Source organism: Pseudophryne corroboree, chromosome 1 (genome assembly GCF_028390025.1).
Source record: "Pseudophryne corroboree isolate aPseCor3 chromosome 1, aPseCor3.hap2, whole genome shotgun sequence".
Taxonomy (NCBI): domain Eukaryota; kingdom Metazoa; phylum Chordata; class Amphibia; order Anura; family Myobatrachidae; genus Pseudophryne; species Pseudophryne corroboree.
This window is the reverse complement of record NC_086444.1, coordinates 728080001-728101067: the sequence shown is the minus strand read 5'-3', so window position 1 is coordinate 728101067 and position 21067 is coordinate 728080001. Positions and strand designations below refer to the sequence as shown.

At 45.8% G+C, this 21067-nt stretch overlaps 1 pseudogene; it reads right to left on the bottom strand.

The window, feature by feature from the left end:
- Positions 1-18578: 18578 nt before the first annotated feature.
- LOC134949302 (5S ribosomal RNA) lies at positions 18579-18697 on the bottom strand (annotated as a pseudogene).
- Positions 18698-21067: the final 2370 nt, after the last annotated feature.

Sequence of the window (21067 nt, the reverse complement as noted above, 5' to 3'; positions counted from 1 at the left end):
CTGAGTAGCTCCAGACTTACTCGGCATCTGCGATCAGTTCAGGGCTTGTCGTTCCTGGTTTGACGTCACAAACACACCCAGCGTTCGTCCAGACACTCCTCCGTTTCTTCAGCCACTCCCGCGTTTTTCCCAGAAACGGTAGCGTTTTTCCGCACACCCATAAAACGGCCAGTTTCCGCCCAGAAACACCCACTTCCTGTCAATCACACTCCGATCACCAGAACGAAGAAAATACCTCGTAATGCCGTGAGTAAAATACCTAACTTCTTAGCAAATTTACTTGGCGCAGTCGCAGTGCGGACATTGCGCATGCGCACTAAGCGGAAAATCGCTGCGATGCGAAGAAATTTACAGAGCGAACAACTCGGAATGACCACCATGGTTTTGCCCAACTGCTAGCAAAATTCCTGCTGCGATCAACTTGGAATTACCCCCATCGATCTATGTTTTCACACTGCTCGTGTATATAAGACATAGGGCCTAATTCAGTTTGGATCGTAATACGCGTTCCAAAGGCAAAAACTATGAAGATAATGGGGGCATATACGCAGGGTCCATCCTGTGCGTGTGCCTACATTTTCTCCGGGTGCCCCGCAGAAAATGCAAATGCCTCTGCCTGTCAATCAGTAGAGGGCGTACCTTCGCAGGTATGTCGCGATCATGAGCCATGTCTCCCATTTTTGTCATTATAGGTGCTCTGTGAGCTGCTGACCATGCCCCAGCCCCTCTGTCTCCCGTGAATAGACATTGGGGCTTATTCAGACCAGATTGCTTCAATTTATTTTCGCCCAGCGGGCAATCATTTCTGCACTGCACATGCGTATGCGCCACAATTCGTAGGTGCGACGGTCCGGAGATCACAAGAAGATTGACACTAAGAGGTGTTTGTGTGGGTGGCAACTGAACGTTTCTAGGGTGTGTCCGGAAAAACACTGGAGGGACCCGGCATTTTGTGGGAGGATTTGTGACGTCACCTCAGTGGCTGAGTAAGTGCTGAGCTGTGCAGCTCTTGTGCACATGTGATCACACACCTGCACACAGCAAATTCCCCCTTCCCCTGTGGGCGGCAACTACCTGATCACAGGGATGCAAAAAACACACCCTAGCGATCAGGTCTGAATTACCCACAATGTGCACATTTGCAGAGCAAAAAGCTACAGGGAGCCTTCCAACCCCCCCCCCCCCCCCCCCACACATGACTATGCATACCCTCCAACATGACCCGCCCCACTAGGTACAAAATGCTCTGTTTCTGGACTTTCCTCTTAATTTATTATTGTCATCACCTGTGAAGAAACAGCTTTCTTATCATTTAACTAGTTAAACACAGGTGCTGGCAATCATAAATTAAGAGGGAAGTCCAGAAACAGAGCATTTTGTACCTAGTGGGGCGGGTCATGTTGGAGGGTCTGGACTATGGGACACTGCGGCCCCGACGGAGGGGGGGGGGGGGAGGTTGTTTGGGTTAGCTGGACATTCCCCAAAAAAGTGACTGTCCCACCAGCAGTGCAGCATGGTCTTGCCAAGATTCAAACTTACTTACTCTTTTTTGCTCTTCTGTCCACCCAGAATCATTGCATAAGGCTTGGGTACACACTGTTCAATGTCTGGCAGATGCGACATCACAAATGATATTTCTCTGACGTCCTAGGGGATGCTGGGGACTCCGTAAGGACCATGGGGAATAGCGGGCTCCGCAGGAGACTGGGCACTCTAAAGAAAGATTAGGTACTATCTAGGTGTGCACTGGCTCCTCCCTCTATGCCCCTCCTCCAGACCTCAGTTAGAATCTGTGCCCGGCCAGAGCTGGGTGCTCCTTGTGGGCTCTCCTGAGCCTGCTAGTAAAAGAAAGTATTTGTTAGGTTTGTTATTTTCAGTGAGCTTCTGCTGGCAACAGACTCACTGCTACGAGACGGCGAAATCGGCGGCAGAAGACTCCTGTCTTCATTTAAGGTAGCGCACAGCACCGCAGCTGTGCGCCATTGCTCCCAGCACACTTTCACACTCTGGTCACTGTAGGGTGCAGGGCGCTGGGGGGGGCGCCCTGGGCAGCAATTGAAGTACCTTTTGGCATAAAATACATATATACAGTCAGGCACTGTATATATGTAAAAAAAACCGCCATTTTTTCACACAGAAAGAGGGACAGAAGCCCGCCGCTGAGGGGGCGAGGCCTTCTTCCTCAGCACACCAGCGCCATTTTCTCTTCACATCTCCGCTGGAAGGAATCTCCCCAGACTCTCCCCTGCCAAGATGTGTTGAGAATCTTCCCCTAGGGTATTCTGTTTTGCACAGATGCTAGCACTAGCTATTCTCAGGGATCCTGCAGATAGCGTGCACATTCTAGTATACTAACTACTCAGACCGGCAATTGTGTCGGCATGGGTTTATAGCGCTGTGGCAGCAGGGACAGGTACCTTATCAGCAGAGATTGAGACCCTAGTATGCATATAGATATTTATTTATATATATATATATAGCTGTGGAGTGAATCCTGAGGCATTACTAAGGGTATTTATTTGACCGATTTTTAGAGCCTATCATATTGCTCTCACTTAAAGTTGGAGTTGATATCATTATACTTAAAAGGTCATTGTCACAGTATTTTTTACTTTTTATTGCATATTGGTGAACTATATGTGATGCGCACGAATATTGTAATATTTTCTACTTTTGAGATTACTGTTCATGCCCACGGCATTGGCTGGATGGGATTTGAAATTTGCAAATATTGACTTTTTGATCACGACCCCTGATGAAGTCCTATATGGACGAAACGCGTTGGGTTTTTACGTGTTTGTGAATTTGAGTACACATCTGAACTCTCTGGTGGAAGAATTTATATCCTATTCAAGTGTAGATATCATCAAACAAAATTCGCCAGACGATTACAAATCTATATTGTTCACTCAATGTATATGATCTTTCATTTGTTTTACTGATGTTACATTTTAATAATAAATACATTTATATGTGACATCTGAGGTGGTTCAGCTCCCATGAGAATTCTTTTTTCATATATATGTGTATATATATATATATATATATATATAGATATATATATAGATATATATTACAGATGCTGTCTTAAGTGATAGGTATATATATATATATATATATATATATATATATATATGTATATATATATATATATATATATAAAACATGTCCAAAGAGACATGAGTATACTGGGTCCTGTAGTCAAAGCTTTGTCGATTTCTGCTTGACGTGTCCTGTAGAATATGCAATGGACAGATGATGCTGACTTAAGAGGTATATGGAAGGCTGAGGATTGTGTGGAGAAGGGTTCTCGGACCTGGTCTCCACAGCTATAGTTGGTAATTTTGATATTTTGCCTTATATTCCTGCACAGCCTAGGAAAGCACGACATTATCAAATGCAGCCTTTCGAATAAAGAAACAAGAAAGTCCGAGGTGCGTCCTTTCTTGCCAGAGGCGGGGGCAGAGAAAAGAAGCTGCACAACACAGCTAGTTCCCGGGAACAGAAGTCCTCCCCGGCCTCTACAAAAATCCACCGCTTGTCGCTGGGGCTCCACAGGCGGAGCAAGGCCCGGTGGGGGCATGCCTTCGTAGGTTCAGCCACAGGTGGGTTCACTCCCTGTTAGATCCCTGGGCAATAGATATTGTGTCTCAGGGATACAAGCTGGACTTTAAGAAGATGCCCCCTCACCGACAGCCCTGCCGGCGTCCCCCCACTAGGGGGAAACAGTGTTAACTGCAATTCACAAATTGTATCTTCAACAGGTGGTGGTCAAGGTTCCCCTCCAACAAGGAGTGGGGTATTATTCGACCATGTTGTAGTCCCAAAACCAGAAGGTTCGGTCAGACCCATATTGAATTTAAAATCCCTGAACATATACCTGAAAAGGTTCAAGTTCAAGATGGAATCACTAAGAACGGTCATTGCAAGCCTGAAAGGGGGAGATTTTATGGTGACTCGGGACATAAAGGATGCATACCTTCATGTCCCCATTTATCCGCCTCATCAGGCGTACCTCAGAATTGCGGTACGGGATTGTCATTACCAATTTCAGAGTTGCCGTTTGGTCTCTCCACGGCCTTGAGAATATTCACCAAGGTATAGGCGGAAATGATGGTGCTCCTGCGGAAGCAAGGTGTCACTATTATCACGTACTTGGACGATCTCCTCATAAAAGCGATATCAAGAGAGCAGAACAGCGTATCACTTTCTCTGGAAGTGTAACGGCAACACGGCTGGATTCTATATATTCCAAAGTCGCAGTTGGTTTTTACAGCTCATCTGCCTCTCCTAGGCATGATCCTAGACACAGACCAGAAAAGGGTTTATCTCCTAATAGAGAGAGCTCAGGAGCACGTGACACTGGTCAGGAATCTATTAAAACCAAAACAGGTGTCAGTGCATCACTGCACTCGAATCCTGGGAAGGAGGGTGGCATCATACGAGGCCATTCCCTTCTGCAGGTTCGATGCGAGGACCTTCCAATGGGACTTAATAGACTAGTGGTCCGGATAAAATCTTCAGATGCATCGGTTAATCACCCTATCCCCCAGGGCCAGGGTGTCTCTCCTGTGGTGGCTGCAGAGTGCTCACCTTCTCGAACGCAGATTCGGCATTCAGGACTGGGTCCTGGTGACCACGGATGCAAGCCTAAGAGGGTGGGGGGCAGTCACACAGGGAAGAAATTTCCAAGGGCTGTGGTCTAGGCAGGAGACTTGCCTTCACATCAATATCCTTGAACTAAGGGCCATATACAACGCCCTAAGTCAAGCGGAGATCCTGCTTCGCGACCAACCGGTTCTGTTCCAGTCAGACCGCAGTGGCTCATGTAAACCGCCAAGGCGGCGCAGGGAGCAGGGTGGCGATGGTAGAAACCACCAGAACTCTTCGCTGGGCGGAGAATCACGTAAGCGCACTGTCAGCAGTGTTCATTCCGGGAGTGGACAACTGGGAAGCAGACTTCCTCAGCAGGCACGACCTCCACCCGGGAGAGTGGGGACTTCATCAGGAAGTCTTCACGCAGATTGCAAATTGGTGGGAACTGCCACAGGTGGACATGATGGCGTCCCGCCTCAACAAAAAGCTAAAAAGGTATTATGCCAGGTCAAGGGACCCTCAGGCGATAGCTGTGGACGCACTAGTAACACCGTGGGTGTTCCAGTCGGTCTATGGGTTTCCTCCTCTTCCTCTCATACCAAAGCTGCTGAGAATTGTAAGGAAAAGAGGAGTGAGAACAATATTCATTGCTCTGGATTGGCCAAGAAGGGCTTGGTACCCGGAACTGCAAGAAATGCTCACAGAGGACCCATGGCCTCTGCCTCTCAGACAGGACCTGTTACAACAGGGGCCCTGTCGGTTCCAAGTCTTACCGCGGCTGAGTTTAATGGCATGGCGGTTGAACGCCGGATCCTAGCGGAAAAAGGCATTCCGGATGCAGTTATTCCTACGCTGATAAATGCTAGGAAGGATTTGACAGCAAAGCATTATCACCGTATATGGCGAAAATATGTTGCTTAGTGTGAGGCCAGGAAGACCCCTACAGAGGAATTCCAGCTGGGTCGATTCCTGCACTTCCTACAGTCAGGAGTGACTATGGGCCTAAAATTAGGGTTCAAAAAGGTCCAGATTTCGTCCCTATCCATTTTCCTTCAAAAAGAACTGGCTTCACTGACTGAGGTTCAGACGTTTGTTAAGGGAGTGCTGCATATTCAGCCCCCTTTTGTACCACCAGTGGCACCTTGGGATATTAACGTGCTGTTGAGTTTCCTGAAATCCCACTGGTTTGAGCCACTGAAGACCGTGGAGCTCAAGTATCTCACATGGAAAGTGGTCATGCTGTTGGCCTTAGCCTCGGCTAGGCGTGTGTCAGAATTGGCACACCAATGGCACCTTGGGATATTAACGTGCTGTTGAGTTTCCTGAAATCCCACTGGTTTGAGCCACTGAAGACCATGGAGCTCAAGTATCTCACATGGAAAGTGGTCATGCTGTTGGCCTTAGCCTCGGCTAGGCGTGTGTCAGAATTGGCGGCTTTGTCATGTAAAAGCCCCTACCTAGTTTTCCATATGGACAGGGCAGAATTGCGGACTCGTCCGAAATTCCTGCCTAAGGTGTTATCATCTTTTCATTTGAACCAACCTATTGTGGTGCCTGCGGCTACTCGTGACTTGGAGGACTCCAAATGGCTGGACGTAGTCCGGGCTTTGAATATTTATTTATCTAGAACGGCTGGAGTCAGGAAGACTGACTCGCTGTTTATCCTGGATGCATCCAACAAGCTGGGTGCTCCGGCTTCAAAGCAAACGATTGCTCGCTGGATCTGTAACACGATTCAGCAGGCTCATTCTGCGGCTGGATTGCCGCATCCAAAATCAGTGAAAGCCCATTCCACAAGGAAAGTGGGCTCTTCTTTGGCGGCTGCCCAAGGGGTCTCGGCATTACAGCTTTGCCGAGCACCTACTTGGTCGGGTTCAAACACATTTGCTAAGTTCTATAAGTTTGATACCCTGGCTGAGGAGGACCTTGTGTTGCCCATGCAGTGCTGCAGAGTCATCCGCACTCTCCCGCCCGTTTGGGAGCTTTGGTATAATCCCCATGGTCCTTACAGAGTCCCCAGCATCCACTAGGACGTCAGAAAATAAGAATTTACTCACCGGTAATTCTATTTCTCGTAGTCCGTAGTGGATGCTGGGCGCCCGTCCCAAGTGCGGACTTTCTGCAATACATGTATGTAGTTATTGCTTAAAAAAGGGTTATTGTTTTGTGGCATCCTTTTGAGTGATGCTCAGTTGTTGTTCATACTGTCAACTGGGTAAGGTTATCACAAGTTGTACGGTGTGATTGGTGTGGCTGGTATGAGTCTTACCCTGGATTCCAAATCCTTTTCTTGTAATGTCAACTCTTCCGGGCACAGTTTCCTTAACTGAGGTCTGGAGGAGGGGCATAGAGGGAGGAGCCAGTGCACACCAGATAGTACCTAATCTTTCTTTAGAGTGCCCAGTCTCCTGCGGAGCCCGCTATTCCCCATGGTCCTTACGGAGTACCCAGGATCCACTACGGACTACGAGAAATAGAATTACCGGTGAGTAAATTCTTATTATCGTCAGTACATACTAGAGATGAGAGGGTTCGGCTCTCCGAGATCCGAACCCCCCCGAACTTCACCTATTTTACACGGTTCCGAGGCAGCCTCGGATCTTCCTGCCTTGCTCGATTAACCCGAACGCAGCCGAACGTCATCATCCCGCTGTCGGATTCTCGCAAGATTCTATTCTATATAAAGAGCCGCTCGTCGCCGCCATTTTCACTCGTGCATTATAGATTGAACGGAGAGGACGTGGCTGCGTTCTCTCCCTGAAAAGCTCCGTATCTGCGCTCAGTGTGCTGCAAATATCTGCGCTCAGTGTGCTGCATTTTGGTGGCCAGCAGTATACATATAGTACAGTACAGTAGGCCATTGCTGTATCTTGCAGCTCTGTATCACTTCAAGTATCCATATCTGTGCTACATTGTTGTGAGCAGTATATAGTAGGACAGTGCAGCATTTTGGTGACCAGCAGTAGTAGTACATACCCTCCAACATTTTACACAGAAAAATCGGTACAAATCCGAAAAAGGGGCGTGTTCGCGTGTAAAGGGGGCGTGGCCATGCCCCTTTTCCTATACTTTCAATGAAGTTTGGAGAGGCAAAAATCGGTAAACACCATGAAAAAAAGGTACTGTACCTATTAAAAAGGTACAGTTGGAGGGTATGGTAGTACAGACAGTACAGTAGGCCATTGCTATTGATATATTACTGGCATACAATTCCACACATTATAAAATAGAAAACAAAAATGCCAAGCCAGAGCACCACACGTGACATACTTCATGGGCTACACGCTGCCGACGTCAAATATAGGTAGTGGTCATAATAATGTGACTCGACTGTGTAATACACAAGGACATGCACTGAGCCTGGAGGCAGAGGCAAAGTCATCTCTGTAACACCCAGTGTGGCAGCAAGAGAAAAGGGGCGAGGCTTCATGGGGATGGGCAGTTCTTAAATAGAGGGGCAGGGCTTCGCGGCAGCACCCGTTTTTAGCCCATTGAAGGCACGAAAAGGGGGCAGGGCTTTGCGGGAGGGTCAGGGCTGTGTGTCCCGACACCTCATTTTTTTGTCACCAGGAGGTGAGGGCTGACTCCCAGGGGTGCTGTCCCTGCAGTGCTGGCTCCTACACAGTGACAGGAGCTGAGTGTTGCACATAATATAACAGTGCAGTACTCTGCTCCTGTCACTGTGCAGGAGCAGGCATTTTGGTGTCACCCGGGAGTGGGCCGCAACCCCCACTCCCCCTTGTGACACCACTGCTTGGAGGGATTTAGCTTCAGGGAGAAAGTGAGGAAAAATTACTTCACAGAAAGTGTAGTGGATAAGTGGAATAGCTTTCCTGAGAGGGGGTAGAAGCTGATACAATAAAGCAATCTAAACATGCCTGGGGTAGACATAAGGGGTGTAGTACTGGTGACCTAACAAAGAACCAAGTCTCAGATAGGGTTTGATGTTATAATTTTACCCAGAGCCGGCGCTACCTGCTCAGCAGAGTCTGCAAAGCAGGGAGGTGCTGGGTTAGAGAGGCGCTCTCCCTGCTCTGTGACTCTGCTGCTGGCTCCGCTGCACCTGTCAGACTCTGTGACAGGCAGCGCTTAAGCGGTGCCAGCAGAATGAAGCTCCAGTCCAGACCACCCACTGATCTCCCCTCCATTCCTCCCTCCCAGTAGAGTAGAGCACTATGCGGCAAGAGGGGTTACATAACAGTCTGAAACTCCGTCCCTCCGCACTTGGGTTTTTGAGCCCTTCCCCCCTCTACATGCTGATGCATGAAGCTTGTCTGTGTTAAGGGCAGCCCAACACAGCAGTGAGTTTAACTCTTTGAAAACCTTGTTCTCAACAGGAATTTTATGAATTCTTATGTTGCAAGTGTGTGCTTCCAATTTTTTCAGAATAATTTTTTAAGTGGCACTGCTACCGGGGCACGTTTTTTCTGCCACGCCTGCATTTTTTCCAAGCACTCCCTGAAAACGGTCAGTTGACACCCAGAAACACCCTCTTTCTGTCAATCTCCTTGTGGCCGGCTGTGCGATTGGAATCATCGCTAGAACCAGTGCAAAAACCACAATGGGCTTTGTACCCGTATGATGTGCGTGCGCATTACGGAGCATATGCATGCACAGATTAGCTTTTGTTTTCCACTGATCACTACAGAGCGAACAACGGCATCTAGCGATCAACTCGGAATGACGCCTATATACTAGAGATGAGCGGGTTCGGTTTCTCTGAATCCGAACCCGCCAGAACTTCATGTTTTTTTTCACGGGTCCGAGCGACTCGGATCTTCCCGCCTTGCTCGGTTAACCCGAGCGCGCCCGAACGTCATCATGACGCTGTCGGATTCTCGCGAGGCTCGGATTCTATCGCGAGACTCGGATTCTATATAAGGAGCCGCGCGTCGCCGCCATTTTCACACGTGCATTGAGATTGATAGGGAGAGGACGTGGCTGGCGTCCTCTCCATTTAGATTATAAGAGACTGAGAGAGATTTACTGGAGCTGACTAGGAGGAGTACTGTTACTGTAGAAGTGTAGAGACTGAGTGGAGAGAGTTTACTAGTGAGGACAGTGCAGTTTACTTTATAATCCGTTCTCTGCCTGAAAAAAGCGATACACAGCACACAGTGACTCAGTCACATACCATATCTGTGTGCACTGCTCAGGCTCAGGCCAGTGTGCTACATCATCTATTATCTATATATAATATTATATATATCTGTCTGACTGCTCAGCTCACACAGCTTATAATTGTGGGGGAGACTGGGGAGCACTACTGCAGTGCCAGTTATAGGTTATAGCAGGAGCCAGGAGTACATAATATATTATATAGTGAGTGACCACCAGACACACAGTGCAGTTTATTTAATATATCCGTTCTCTGCCTGAAAAAAGCGATACACACAGTGACTCAGTCAGTCACATACCATATCTGTGTGCACTGCTCAGGCTCAGGCCAGTGTGCTGCATCATCTATTATCTATATATAATATTATATATATCTGTCTGACTGCTCAGCTCACACAGCTTATAATTGTGGGGGAGACTGGGGAGCACTACTGCAGTGCCAGTTATAGGTTATAGCAGGAGCCAGGAGTACATAATATATTATATAGTGAGTGACCACCAGACACACAGTGCAGTTTATTTAATATATCCGTTCTCTGCCTGAAAAAAGCGATACACACAGTGACTCAGTCAGTCACATACCATATCTGTGTGCACTGCTCAGGCTCAGGCCAGTGTGCTGCATCATCTATTATCTATATATAATATTATATATATCTGTCTGACTGCTCAGCTCACACAGCTTATAATTGTGGGGGAGACTGGGGAGCACTACTGCAGTGCCAGTTATAGGTTATAGCAGGAGCCAGGAGTACATAATATATTATATAGTGAGTGACCACCAGACACACAGTGCAGTTTATTTAATATATCCGTTCTCTGCCTGAAAAAAGCGATACACACAGTGACTCAGTCAGTCACATACCATATCTGTGTGCACTGCTCAGGCTCAGGCCAGTGTGCTGCATCATCTATATATATTATATATCTGTCTGACTGCTCAGCTCACACAGCTTATAATTGTGGGGGAGACTGGGGAGCACTACTGCAGTGCCAGTTATAGGTTATAGCAGGAGCCAGGAGTACATATTATATTAAAATTAAACAGTGCACACTTTTGCTGCAGGAGTGCCACTGCCAGTGTGACTGACCAGTGACCTGACCACACTGACCACCAGTATAGTTAGTAGTATACTTATATTGTGATTGCCTGAAAAAGTTAAACACTCGTCGTGTGACTTCACTTGTGTCTTTTTTTTTTTTTTATTCTATAAAAATAAAACTCATTCTGCTGACAGACAGTGTCCAGCAGGTCCGTCATTATATAATATATAATATATACCTGTCCGGCTGCAGTAGTGATATATATATATTTTTTATATCATTTATCATCCAGTCGCAGCAGACACAGTACGGTAGTTCACGGCTGTGGCTACCTCTGTGTCTCTGCACTCGGCAGGCAGTCCGTCCATAATTGTAATACCACCTAACCGTGGATTTTTTTCATTCTTCTTTATACATACATAGTTACATAGACATCTTCTCTTTATCAACCAGTCTATATTAGCTGCAGACACAGTACAGTACGGTAGTTCACGGCTGTGGCTACCTCTGTGTCTGCACTCGGCAGGCAGTCCGTCCATAATTGTATACCACCTAACCGTGGTTTTTTTTCATTCTTCTTTATACATACATAGTTACATAGACATCTTCTCTTTATCAACCAGTCTATATTAGCTGCAGACACAGTACAGTACGGTAGTTCACGGCTGTGGCTACCTCTGTGTCTGCACTCGGCAGGCAGTCCGTCCATAATTGTATACCACCTAACCGTGGATTTTTTTCAGTCTTCTTTATACATACATAGTTATTAAGGTTTGTGGGGAAAGAGAAACAGAGGAATCTGTAATATTGACGCACTAAATAGAAGTATTATTAAAATATAACCTTTATTAGATATACATTAAATTATATTCTGAATCATTGGTCCAGACTACAGTGAAACATAGAGTTAAAAAATAGACAATACTGACATGTATGTGAATAAAGAAATGAAAAATGTGAATAAAGATTTTGTTAAAAAAAAAAAAAAAAGTGTTGCTCCCCGACGAAGCTGCAATAGCGCAGTGAAACACGCGTGTTGGGCACAGTGTGTCCACGTGTGTATACATTTAGGAATGTTCAATATCTAATTGTTTAAATTATTAAAACCGTTCCCACTTATGAATGAGATCAGGCTTCACCATTAGTGACGGCATGAGAAGGCAGATAGTTAATAGTGCATGCCAATAATGCCAGAGGATAGCGGACCACTGACACAGGAGGAATAGATACTAATGTGAGCCTGTCACATCAGACTGATCTAACAGAGTCTTATAGGATTTAAGCTACATTTTTAAAATAAATGAATGTGTATGCCATAATAGTTTTGGATGGAACATATATAATATGCAATAGATAGCTGTTAAGTGCTATATATGATACAACACACTGGAACAGCACCAGCTACTTAAGCAATTATAATATCTGCACCATCTCTTCAGTGTGATGTGAGCAGTCTCTTGTTCCAAGTGAAATGTTATATTTTGTAACAAACATGATTGAAAACAAATGAGAACAAGAGAATTGCAACAGACTCCAGAGCCATAGTTACCTCAATACATTGTAACAATCTCACTGGTAGTATCAATAAGTCAGCTGGCAGCTGAAAAATTACGCTCACTGTCAGTGAGACAGCACAGTTTAATTTATGTGCCATAACAAAGTTTGAAACTGAAGACCTTGTGCTGTGGCTTGTCTTCATCCATATTAATAAATCCTTCTGGATAAGTTAGATCCATTTTTTCCACAAATTATTATATCTAATATGTATAGATTCGAATTATCTGACATTTTAAATTAAAATAAATCCTCCTCAGTCATATAAGTGGGAGGGCATATGTTGCCATTAATGAGTGATTCTATCCATATTATCAACCACTGAATCAAGATCAATATCACTACACATATATGTATATATATAAGAAGTTGGATCATTATATCCCTACAGCCCATTCACACTGTAAAAAATAAGGGTCACTCCCTTTAACAGTGTGGGCTGTATAAGTGATGTCCTGTACTGATAATTAGTTGGCTTTCCAATATAATTGGGGTTGGCATACCTCTAAGGAAAGTAATATAGTGCTAATATTTCTAGCATAACTGAATATTAGCCAAATACAGAGACAACTGTGAGCTGTAAAATCTGAATACGGGAACTGCTATATTCCCATCAGCTCTAAGTGAAGAAACATCACCTCAATTTCAGGATTCTAACAAAAATATACTCTTAAATAATAGTTCAGTGATTTATGATCTAGGGATACGGATCCAGTGGGGATAGACCATTGGGATAATAAAGATCATAGAATTTGGCACCCATATGCCCATACGGTTACCAAATAAGACCTTATATCAAAACATACGTGGACACATTTTTTTTTAACAAAATCTTTATTCACATTTTTCATTTCTTTATTCACATACATGTCAGTATTGTCTATTTTTTAACTCTATGTTTCACTGTAGTCTGGACCAATGATTCAGAATATAATTTAATGTATATCTAATAAAGGTTATATTTTAATAATACTTCTATTTAGTGCGTCAATATTACAGATTCCTCTGTTTCTCTTTCCCCACAAACCTTAATGAATGCATACTGTAGTTGACAGCACCCCCTGCAAATATAGGATATTATTTGTTACTTGATAAGAGGGGCTCCTTTTTAATGGATGTGAGGCGATGAACCTCACACATCCATAAAATTTGAAAATTGTATTGAGTGTGCAGACACTAAACCCATTTGTGTTTACATACATAGTTACATAGACATCTTCTCTTTATCAACCAGTCTATATTAGCTGCAGACACAGTACAGTACGGTAGTTCACGGCTGTGGCTACCTCTGTGTCTGCAGTCGGCAGGCAGTCCATAATTGTATACTAGTATCCATCTCCATTGGTTACCTGAGGTGCCTTTTAGTTGTGCCTATTAAAATATGGAGAACAAAAATGTTGAGGTTCCAAAATTAGGGAAAGATCAAGATCCACTTCCACCTCGTGCTGAAGCTGCTGCCACTAGTCATGGCCGAGACGATGAAATGCCAGCAACGTCGTCTGCCAAGGCCGATGCCCAATGTCATAGTACAGAGCATGTCAAATCCAAAACACCAAATATCAGAAAAAAAAGGACTCCAAAACCTAAAATAAAATTGTCGGAGGAGAAGCGTAAACTTGCCAATATGCCATTTACCACACGGAGTGGCAAGGAACGGCTGAGGCCCTGGCCTATGTTCATGGCTAGTGGTTCAGCTTCACATGAGGATGGAAGCACTCAGCCTCTCGCTAGAAAAATGAAAAGACTCAAGCTGGCAAAAGCAGCACAGCAAAGAACTGTGCATTCTTCGAAATCCCAAATCCACAAGGAGAGTCCAATTGTGTCGGTTGCGATGCCTGACCTTCCCAACACTGGACGTGAAGAGCATGCGCCTTCCACCATTTGCACGCCCCCTGCAAGTGCTGGAAGGAGCACCCGCAGTCCAGTTCCTGATAGTCAGATTGAAGATGTCAGTGTTGAAGTACACCAGGATGAGGAGGATATGGGTGTTGCTGGCGCTGGGGAGGAAATTGACCAGGAGGATTCTGATGGTGAGGTGGTTTGTTTAAGTCAGGCACCCGGGGAGACACCTGTTGTCCGTGGGAGGAATATGGCCGTTGACATGCCAGGTGAAAATACCAAAAAAATCAGCTCTTCGGTGTGGAGGTATTTCACCAGAAATGCGGACAACAGGTGTCAAGCCGTGTGTTCCCTTTGTCAAGCTGTAATAAGTAGGGGTAAGGACGTTAACCACCTCGGAACATCCTCCCTTATACGTCACCTGCAGCGCATTCATAATAAGTCAGTGACAAGTTCAAAAACTTTGGGTGACAGCGGAAGCAGTCCACTGACCAGTAAATCCCTTCCTCTTGTAACCAAGCTCACGCAAACCACCCCACCAACTCCCTCAGTGTCAATTTCCTCCTTCCCCAGGAATGCCAATAGTCCTGCAGGCCATGTCACTGGCAATTCTGACGAGTCCTCTCCTGCCTGGGATTCCTCCGATGCATCCTTGCGTGTAACGCCTACTGCTGCTGGCGCTGCTGTTGTTGCCGCTGGGAGTCGATGGTCATCCCAGAGGGGAAGTCGTAAGCCCACTTGTACTACTTCCAGTAAGCAATTGACTGTTCAACAGTCCTTTGCGAGGAAGATGAAATATCACAGCAGTCATCCTACTGCAAAGCGGATAACTGAGGCCTTGACAACTATGTTGGTGTTAGACGTGCGTCCGGTATCCGCCGTTAGTTCACAGGGAACTAGACAATTTATTGAGGCAGTGTGCCCCCGTTACCAAATACCATCTAGGTTCCACTTCTCTAGGCAGGCGATACCGAGAATGTACACGGACGTCAGAAAAAGACTCACCAGTGTCCTAAAAAATGCAGTTGTACCCAATGTCCACTTAACCACGGACATGTGGACAAGTGGAGCAGGGCAGGGTCAGGACTATATGACTGTGACAGCCCACTGGGTAGATGTATGGACTCCCGCCGCAAGAACAGCAGCGGCGGCACCAGTAGCAGCATCTCGCAAACGCCAACTCTTTCCTAGGCAGGCTACGCTTTGTATCACCGCTTTCCAGAATACGCACACAGCTGAAAACCTCTTACGGCAACTGAGGAAGATCATCGCGGAATGGCTTACCCCAATTGGACTCTCCTGTGGATTTGTGGCATCGGACAACGCCAGCAATATTGTGTGTGCATTAAATATGGGCAAATTCCAGCACGTCCCATGTTTTGCACATACCTTGAATGTGGTGGTGCAGAATTTTTTAAAAAACGACAGGGGCGTGCAAGAGATGCTGTCGGTGGCCAGAAGAATTGCGGGACACTTTCGGCGTACAGGCACCACGTACAGAAGACTGGAGCACCACCAAAAACTACTGAACCTGCCCTGCCATCATCTGAAGCAAGAAGTGGTAACGAGGTGGAATTCAACCCTCTATATGCTTCAGAGGTTGGAGGAGCAGCAAAAGGCCATTCAAGCCTATACAATTGAGCACGATATAGGAGGTGGAATGCACCTGTCTCAAGTGCAGTGGAGAATGATTTCAACGTTGTGCAAGGTTCTGATGCCCTTTGAACTTGCCACACGTGAAGTCAGTTCAGACACTGCCAGCCTGAGTCAGGTCATTCCCCTCATCAGGCTTTTGCAGAAGAAGCTGGAGGCATTGAAGAAGGAGCTAAAAGGGAGCGATTCCGCTAGGCATGTGGGACTTGTGGATGCAGCCCTTAATTCGCTTAACAAGGATTCACGGGTGGTCAATCTGTTGAAATCAGAGCACTACATTTTGGCCACCGTGCTCGATCCTAGATTTAAAGCCTACCTTGGATCTCTCTTTCCGGCAGACACAAGTCTGCTGGGGTTGAAAGACCTGCTGGTGACAAAATTGTCAAGTCAAGCGGAACGCGACCTGTCAACATCTCCTCCTTCACATTCTCCCGCAACTGGGGGTGCGAGGAAAAGGCTCAGAATTCCGAGCCCACCCGCTGGCGGTGATGCAGGGCAGTCTGGAGCGACTGCTGATGCTGACATCTGGTCCGGACTGAAGGACCTGACAACGATTACGGACATGTCGTCTACTGTCACTGCATATGATTCTCTCAACATTGATAGAATGGTGGAGGATTATATGAGTGACCGCATCCAAGTAGGCACGTCACACAGTCCGTACTTATACTGGCAGGAAAAAGAGGCAATTTGGAGGCCCTTGCACAAACTGGCTTTATTCTACCTAAGTTGCCCTCCCACAAGTGTGTACTCCGAAAGAGTGTTTAGTGCCGCCGCTCACCTTGTCAGCAATCGGCGTACGAGGTTACATCCAGAAAATGTGGAGAAGATGATGTTCATTAAAATGAATTATAATCAATTCCTCCGCGGAGACATTGACCAGCAGCAATTGCCTCCACAAAGTACACAGGGAGCTGAGATGGTGGATTCCAGTGGGGACGAATTGATAATCTGTGAGGAGGGGGATGTACACGGTGATATATCGGAGGGTGAAGATGAGGTGGACATCTTGCCTCTGTAGAGCCAGTTTGTGCAAGGAGAGATTAATTGCTTCTTTTTTGGGGGGGGTCCAAACCAACCCGTCATATCAGTCACAGTCGTGTGGCAGACCCTGTCACTGAAATGATGGGTTGGTTAAAGTGTGCATGTCCTGTTTTGTTTATACAACATAAGGGTGGGTGGGAGGGCCCAAGGACAATTCCATCTTGCACCTCTTTTTTCTTTTCTTTTTCTTTGCATCATGTGCTGATTGGGGAGGGTTTTTTGGAAGGGACATCCTGCGTGACACTGTAGTGCCACTCCTAGATGGGCCCGGTGTTTGTGTCGGCCACTAGGGTCGCTAATCTTACTCACACAGTCAGCTACCTCATTGCGCCTCTTTTTTTCTTTGCGTCATGTGCTGTTTGGGGAGGGTTTTTTGGAAGGGACATCCTGCGTGACACTGCAGTGCCACTCCTAGATGGGCCCGGTGTTTGTGTCGGCCACTAGGGTCGCTAATCTTACTCACACAGCTACCTCATTGCGCTTCTTTTTTTCTTTGCGTCATGTGCTGTTTGGGGAGGGTTTTTTGGAAGGGACATCCTGCGTGACACTGCAGTGCCACTCCTAGATGGACCCGGTGTTTGTGTCGGCCACTAGGGTCGCTAATCTTACTCACACAGCTACCTCATTGCGCCTCTTTTTTTCTTTGCGTCATGTGCTGTTTGGGGAGGGTTTTTTGGAAGGGCCATCCTGCGTGACACTGCAGTGACACTCCTAGATGGGCCCGGTGTTTGTGTCGGCCACTAGGGTCGCTAATCTTACTCACACAGCTACCTCATTGCGCCTCTTTTTTTCTTTGCGTCATGTGCTGTTTGGGGAGTGTTTTTTGGAAGGGCCATCCTGAGTGACACTGCAGTGACACTCCTAGATGGGCCAGGTGTTTGTGTCGGCCACTAGGGTCGCTTATCTTACTCACACAGCTACCTCATTGCGCCTCTTTTTTTCTTTGCGTCATGTACTGTTTGGGGAGTGTTTTTTGGAAGGGCCATCCTGAGTGACACTGCAGTGCCACTCCTAGATGGGCCCGGTGTTTGTGTCGGCCACTAGGGTCGCTTATCTTACTCACACAGCGACCTCGGTGCAAATTTTAGGACTAAAAATAATATTGTGAGGTGTGAGGTATTCAGAATAGACTGAAAATGAGTGTAAATTATGGTTTTTGAGGTTAATAATACTTTGGGATCAAAATGACCCCCAAATTCTATGATTTAAGCTGTTTTTTAGTGTTTTTTGAAAAAAACACCCGAATCCAAAACACACCCGAATCCGACAAAAAAAATTCGGTGAGGTTTTGCCAAAACGCGTTCGAACCCAAAACACGGCCGCGGAACCGAACCCAAAACCAAAACACAAAACCCGAAAAATTTCAGGCGCTCATCTCTACTATATACACAGAAACATTGATTTTTACTGCAGGCATTAGGGTTAGTTTAGGCGTATGAGTTAGGGTCAGGGCCAGCAACAGAAATCTTGGGGCCCAGTACACCGATATCTCTGGGGCCCCCTCAACCCCCCTTAACTTGGCAGAGGGATCTTTAAAAAAAATGGAGCCTTTAACTCAGACCGTCAGTGAGCCCGGCAGGAGGTTTTTATATTGTGCTATCCAGCTCTTTCGGTGGCGGTGGCAGGGACATACAGAAAAGCACCAGCGCAGCGACATGCATAATGATGGCAATACAGTATGGAGTTTAAAAATGGAATGTATCAAGAAAACTGTGCTGGTAGTGTAAAAACACCTACAGCATCTGGTGTTCCCAAGCGGTCTACCATCCATGTATTAACCAAGCCCAATACTGCTTTGCTTCCTAGATCAGATGAGATTGGGCATATCCAGTGTGGTGTGGCTGTAGATTTGCTTGGTAGTTTCTGTTAGAGCTCTTCTACTTCTAACTACTGGTTACTAGTGATGAGCGGGTTCGGTTTCTCGGAAACCGAACCCCCCCGAACTTCAGCCTTTTTACACGGGTCCGAGACGTGCTCGGATTCTCCCGTGTGGCTCGGATAAACCGAGCGCGCCCGAACGTCATCATCCCGCTGTCGGATTCTCGCGAGATTCGGATTCTATATAAGCAGCCGCGCGTCGCCGCCATTTTCACACGTGCATTGAGATTGATAGGGAGAGGACGTGGCTGGCGTCCTCTCCGTTATAGTCATAATAGAAAAGACTAAGAGTGACATTGTTATAATTGTGGGGAGGATTGGGGACGGGGAGCAGCTGTTAGGAGTACAGTGCAGGGTTTTGCTGATAGTAGTGAGTGTGACCACCAGTTTAATCCGTTCTCTGCCTGAAAAAAATGCTCCATACCATATCTGTGCTCAGTGTGCTGCATGATATATCTGTGCTGAGTGCACTGCTCACACTGCCTAATTGTGGGGACTGGGGAGCAGTTATAGCAGGAGTGCAGTGCACAGTTTTGCTGACAGTGACCACCAGTCCAGTATACGTTTGTCTGCCTGAAAAACACTCCTGTGGTGGCTTTTTTTCTTTATACTAGTAGTTTAGCAGTCTGCTGACAGTGTCCACCAGGTCCATTTATTATACAGTATATTATATATATATAGCAGTACGGTAGGCCACGGCTGTACCTACCTCTGTGTCGTCACTCGTCGTCCATAAGTAATAATAGTATACTATCCATCCATCTACATTGTATACCTGTGGTGGCTTTTTTTTCTTCATACTAGTTTAGCAGTCTGCTGACAGTGTCCACCAGGTCCGTTATTATTATTCTGTATACATTATATATATAGCAGTATGGTAGGCCACGGCTGTACCTACCTCTGTGTCGTCACTCGTCGTCCATAAGTAATAATAGTATACTATCCATCCATCTACATTGTATACCTGTGGTGGCTTTTTTTTCTTCATACTAGTTTAGCAGTCTGCTGACAGTGTCCACCAGGTCCGTTATTATTATTCTGTATATATTATATATATAGCAGTATGGTAGGCCACGGATGTACCTACCTCTGTGTCGTCACTCGTCGTCCATAAGTAATAATAGTATACTATCCATCCATCTACATTGTATACCTGTGGTGGCTTTTTTTTCTTCATACTAGTTTAGCAGTCTGCTGACAGTGTCCACCAGGTCCGTTATTATTATTCTGTATATATTATATATATATAGCAGTACGGTAGGCCACGGCTGTACCTACCTCTGTGTCGTCACTCGTCGTCCATAAGTAATAATAGTATACTATCCATCCATCTACATTGTATACCTGTGGTGGCTTTTTTTTCTTCATACTAGTTTAGCAGTCTGCTGACAGTGTCCACCAGGTCCGTTATTATTATTCTGTATACATTATATATATAGCAGTACGGTAGGCCACGGCTGTACCTACCTCTGTGTCGTCACTCGTCGTCCATAAGTAATAATAGTATACTATCAATCCATCTACATTGTATACCTGTGGTGGCTTTTTTTTCTTCATACTAGTTTAGCAGTCTGCTGACAGTGTCCACCAGGTCAGTTATTATTATTCTGTATATATTATATATATAGCAGTACGGTAGGCCACGGATGTACCTACCTCTGTGTCGTCACTCGTCCTCCATAAGTAATAATAGTATACTATCCATCCATCTACATTGTATACCTGTGGTGGCTTTTTTTTCTTCATACTAGTTTAGCAGTCTGCTGACAGTGTCCACCAGGTCCGTTATTATTATTCTGTATATATTATATATATATATAGCAGTACGGTAGGCCACGGCTGTACCTACCTCTGTGTCGTCACTCGTCGTCCATAAGTAATAATACTATACTATCCATCCATCTACATTGTATACCTGTGGTGGCTTTTTTTTCTTCATACTAGTTTAGCAGTCTGCTGACAGTGTCCACCAGGTCCGTTATTATTATTCTGTATATATTATATATATAGCAGTACGGTAGGCCACGGCTGTACCTACCTCTGTGTCGTCACTCGTCGTCCATAAGTAATAATAGTATACTATCCATCCATCTACATTGTATACATGTGGTGGCTTTTTTTTCTTCATACTAGTTTAGCAGTCTGCTGACAGTGTCCACCAGGTCCATTTATTATACAGTATATTATATATATAGCAGTACGGTAGGCCACGGCTGTACCTACCTCTGTGTCGTCACTCGTCGTCCATAAGTAATAATACTATACTGTCCATCCATCTACATTGTATACCTGTGGTGGCTTTTAGTTGTGCGCAAAATATGGAGAACAAAAATGTGGAGGT